Raw genomic sequence first — 5,505 nt, forward strand, 5'->3', positions numbered from 1 at the left:
ATATATAATACAAAGAATATATATGCATGTATACACACATATATGTACATACTTACATCTACATGTGTATATAGATGCATATCAGGGTACAGGATGTTAGAACAATGAACTACAGACCACGGAACGAACATATAGGAAAACAGATAGCCACTTGGAATTAATCCTTCGTCAGCTGCCTCTATTCTAACTAGGCGTTTCGAAGGTAAGGCAAATAATAATAATAATAATAATATTAGGGATAAAAATCCAAATTTACAGGTAAAATCTCAATTAAATTCAATTTATCAAAAATTAAAATTAAAAAGTTTCACAGTATAAAATATTTAAATATATAGTTTTAGAGAAAAGAACCAAAGTGTATTATATTATACTTATTTATTGTGGATTTACTTATTAATTTTTCTATATGTGACTGTGGATTTTCATGGATGAGTTCATGAACTTTGGTTCTTTTCTCTAAATCTATACACCCAAGAATTGCAAGAACAAAAGCGTTGATGTGAAGCTATGTTTACTGGCTGAATATCGAACAGGATATTGAAAAATTGGTGAAAGCCTGCAAGGATTGTGCCCTGGCAGCAAAGGCACCACCTGTAAAAATTCAACCTTGGCCCAACACTGATGTACCTTGGTCAAGATTACACATGGACTTCACAGGACCGTTAAATGGCTGGAAATATGTAAATGTGTGAAGCCAACCTCCAAAGTAACGATGGAATTTCTGGATGAACTTTTTGTGCGATATGGTGTCCCAGATACTATAGTGTCTGATAACGGAACACAGTTCACGTCAAAGGAATTTTAAAACTTTTGCAAAATGCATGTAATGGAGCATATTACTACTCCACCATACCATCTGAGATCGAATGGACAAGCGGAACATTTTGTAGACATGTTTAAGAGGGAGCTGAAAATAGCTAGAAATGAACTACTAGCTGATACTGCATTGGTGCAATTCTTAAGTGTCTACTGAATAACGCCTAACCTCAACACCACTTCAGGTATGTTGCCGGCTGAACTAATGTTTGTCAGAAAAGTCAGGTCAGTGTTTGACAAATTACTACCAAGAAGAAAAGAAAAAAATGGAGAGAAACACTGAAAATAAGATGAAATACGTCAAAATCGGTGACAAGGTTTTTTTTTTAAATATACAGAAACGGAAAGGAAAATTAGGAAGAAGGTATAATAAGTAAATATTTAGGAAAAATAATGTACATGGTAAAAGGTCATATGTGGGAACACAAGAGACATTTAAACCAACTGCAAAAAGGTTTAAGGAAGAAAGAATAAGACATGAAGAGCCCATGGAATTTCTTTATGACATTCTTGATGTCCCAATACCTCAAGGAATAATCAAACCAATGAGTACAGCGACTAGGAAAAGAAAGCAAACAGAACTTTTGCAAGTAGACCAAAAACGAAAAAAAATTTCCAATTTCTTCCTAGAGAATTAAAAACAAAAGTTGGGGAGAAGTAGTAATAGAGATAATAAATAAAAGAAAAATATTGACTTCCAACAAAAGTCAAACTTAAAAAGGGGAGATGTTGTGGTGAAATCCTGACACCCCTGTGGGATAGCAAGTCAACTGTCCTAAACTGTATAAAGGTGCATGCGCACTGTCAGTGAGGGACAGTGTGGTGTGTGTAGGCGCTTTGTGAAAACAGTCCTAGAAGTCATTGAGAAGAGATATTGTTTGTTACATGTTTCTGATTTATATTTGTTTTGTTATAACCTTGTTATAAGTCCACATTACAAAGTGACATATATGGTGAGTTCAAAGAAGGACACAACAGCCAATTACTATTGGTATCACATTGACTCTCTTCACTGACCACAACCTTCATATATCCCACTTCAAATCATCATAGTTGTTTGTTTTTTCTTCTTCTTTCACATTCATTTTGTTGTCACCAGGGCACGCTATATCGATTATCATGCATGCTCTTTCTTTTTTATTCACCACAACAATGTCTGGTCAGGTGATCACACTGAATCATTGCATCCCTCAATATTTTGCGATTCTCATTTTCGGTGACTCCTTCAGGGGTTTTCTTATACCACGTTTAAGTTCTTTGTAGACCATGATTTCCACAGACCTCCCAATGGATCATTCTTGCCACATTGTCAGTGTCTTTTGCATTCACATTGTGCCAATTATAGGCATTCGCTAATGATGTGCCATACCATTTCACTCCTCTCACATTCTACATTTGTTGCTGTCGGTAGTGTTGTCCATTCTGCACTTCACATAGTTGGTCCTTAATGCATGTTCTTGAGCTGCATATATCAGTTCTTCTGTCTCTTTCTTCGGGTCACTTCTCTTCATCCATAGCCACCAGTCCTCTGCATCTGTCTTGGCATTCACATCTCTTGCAAACTGATCATACATTTTTCCCTTCCATGCTTTTTCTTTTTTTGTATTCATTTCTTCTATAAATTTTTTTCATTACACAATTATTATTATTATTATTATTATTATTATTATTATTATTATTGAGTGAGAGAGTAGTGACACTGGGATAAAATATACGAAGCCCATTATACCCATCATGACTACACGTCTGATAAGCGTACACCAGGCACATGCATCACAAGCATATGTGCGCAACATGGTGACCTCATATCAAAATAAACGGCGCATGACCTCACAGGTGGGGCCCAGTTAGAATTTTCTTTAGGTCAAGTAGCCCATCTCACTCAAAAGGTCCCTGAGTAAGGTTTGTTTAAGGATGTTGAGCAAAACACCCATATTTCCAAAGGTGAATTATTCAAACCCCAAAGAATTCCTCTCAACACATGGTTATCATGCTCTCCCACTACTTCTGTTCGTGATCAGAGATGCACATATCATCAGCCACCAAGGGACATGCTCAGCTGGTTACGGTCAAACAACTGACAAGCAAATCTGTGGTATTGAGCAGAATATTTGCTGTAGACCATCTTTTATACCAAGACAAAACAATGTACATGATAACACTTCTAATCAATTAAGATCAGAAGCCATGAAAGCCACTGCCTGGTACTGCATCCGGACATTTATTATTATTATTATTATTATTTTTATTATTATTATTATTATTATTATTATCATTATTATTATTATTATACACATCTATTCTTTCACTTTGGTTCTTAGAAATGGTTTCACTTTCGTTTTATACATTTCTAAGTAATTTTATCAACTTCTGAGAAATACACACACACACACACACACATGTTCTTTTTCACGTGCTGTTAAATATTATGTATACTTTCCTTTTATTCATTTCCAAATATTTTGGAATCTCAAATAAAATGTTTTTGTTTCCAATTTCCAACAAATGAATCAAACATCCATTCTCCTCATGTTATGATCTCATTTCATGTATGGTTGGTCATTGTCATCTTCTTTTAACGTCTGTTTTTCATGCTGGCATGGGTTGGACAGTTTGACAGGATCTGGCAAGCTGGAGGCCTGCATCAGGCTCCAATCAGCTGTTTTGGCATGGTTTCAACAGCTGGATGCTTTTCTTGATGCCTCTAATGGCATCAGCGTAGGTGCTTCTTATGTTGTGCCATCACAGGTGCTTTTTCCATGTGGCCAACTTGGGTAAATTTTATGTGATACTAGTGCATAAGTATTTTAATTACAAAAGCGCTATGACACAGCTGTTTTTCTTTTCTTTAGTTATATCCACATAGTCATGCTTGCGCTTATTACATTCATTGTTGGCACTCTGTCGCTTACGACATCGAGGGTTCCAGTTGATCTGATCAACGGAACAGCCTGCTCGTGAAATTAACGTGCAAGTGGCTGAGCACTCCACAGACACGTGTACCCTTAATGTAGTTCTCGGGGATATTCAGCGTGACACAGTGTGACAAGGCTGACCCTTTGAATTACAGGCACAAAGGAAAACAGGAAGTAAGAGTGAGAGAAAGTTGTGGTGAAAGAGTACAGCAGGGTTCGCCACCATCCTCCGCCGGAGCCACATGGAGCTTTAGATGTTTTCGCTCAATTAACACTCACAACGCCCGGTCTGGGAATCAAAACCGCGATCCTATGACCGCGAGTCCGCTGCCCTAACCACTGGGCCATTGTGCCTCCTATTACATTCATACATACATACATACAGCATACATACATACATACATCATACATACATCATACATACATACATACATACATCATACATACATACATACATACATACATACATATATGCATACATACATACATAAATGTCATCAAGGTACTACCTCCCTATGTGACATGATGTTGTAAAAACATTATGCAATGCCATTTGGAAAAAAAAACTGTCCAGGAATAAATATAGTGAATCCTCTTGTTAAAGAATACATGCTCAAATACCAGCACATGTCATTAAAATATCTGTCAAGTGTAAGCATAGCAGGCCAAATCTCGTTATTTGGGACAGAGAAGAAAATCTATGTACTGGCATACATCAGATGAAAGGATGAGCATATATGAACAGAAGAACATGCATGAATATGTTAGTAGAAAGCTCTGGGATGATAGTAACATTGACCATCAAAGCAGTTTATTATGGACCAATAACCAAATTACTAACTCCCACTTTGAAGGGATATTTCCAGTTCCTGCAATCCAGGAACAGGAAATATCAACCAAATACCTGATGTACAAAGGGACAGAGACACGGGAAAAGCAGCAAAATGTGATAACCGATTCAGGCTTTATGGAGTTAACACTGAAGATATTACCCACATCATAAGCAGTTGTCTGAAAATGACATCATATTATCTACCAATGAGACATGATGCTGTAGCTAGGATACTCTGAAATGAGATCCATCAGAAGGATAACCCCGAAGCCAAAGAAATAAGAATCCACAGTATGGTAGAAGCCATAGCCACTCATAATAATTGTCCCAGTGAAAACCTCAATAAAATGTAAACATAATAAACGTGACATAGTAATTTGGGATAGAGAAAAGAAACTGTGTACAGCTGCCCAGTGGATGTTAACATAAAGCTGAAGATCAGTGGAAAAGAAAATACCTATGCTGAACTATTGAGAAATTTGCAGTTACTCTATCCAGATTACAAGTTCAGGTTTATACCTGTAATTATTGGAGCACTGGGATATGTAGCACATTACTTAAATACCAATTTTGAGAAATTAAGCTTCTCAAAAGCAGAAAGGAGAAAGCTGATTTGAAAACTACAGATCCAAGCTATCACTGGAACTGTAAAAGTCTATAAAACTTTCCAGAAGTTTATCATTTAAGAATATATGAGCATGTCTAGATATGTAACTATATGCATGAGAATACATACATGAAACAAAACATACAAATCTGCACGTTTGCATACATGCAAAAAAACCCTGTTGATGTTGTTGAAATTCCGATGAAGGAGCTTTGGATCTAGGTTAGAAACTGATTCTTTCTCTATTGATTGACTGACTGACTCACACACACACACACACACGTGCACACACACACGTCACACACACACACGCACACACACACACACACGTGCAC

General features: G+C 36.7%; 1 protein-coding gene across 1 annotated transcript in view; it reads right to left on the minus strand.

Annotated features, from left to right (window-relative positions):
• LOC106873906 (DIS3-like exonuclease 2) overlaps positions 1-5,505 on the minus strand; it is a 126,009-nt gene that overhangs the window by 88,515 nt on the left and 31,989 nt on the right. The gene's annotated exons all lie outside the window — the stretch shown is intronic.

Source organism: Octopus bimaculoides, chromosome 3 (genome assembly GCF_001194135.2).
Source record: "Octopus bimaculoides isolate UCB-OBI-ISO-001 chromosome 3, ASM119413v2, whole genome shotgun sequence".
Lineage (NCBI taxonomy): Eukaryota > Metazoa > Mollusca > Cephalopoda > Octopoda > Octopodidae > Octopus > Octopus bimaculoides.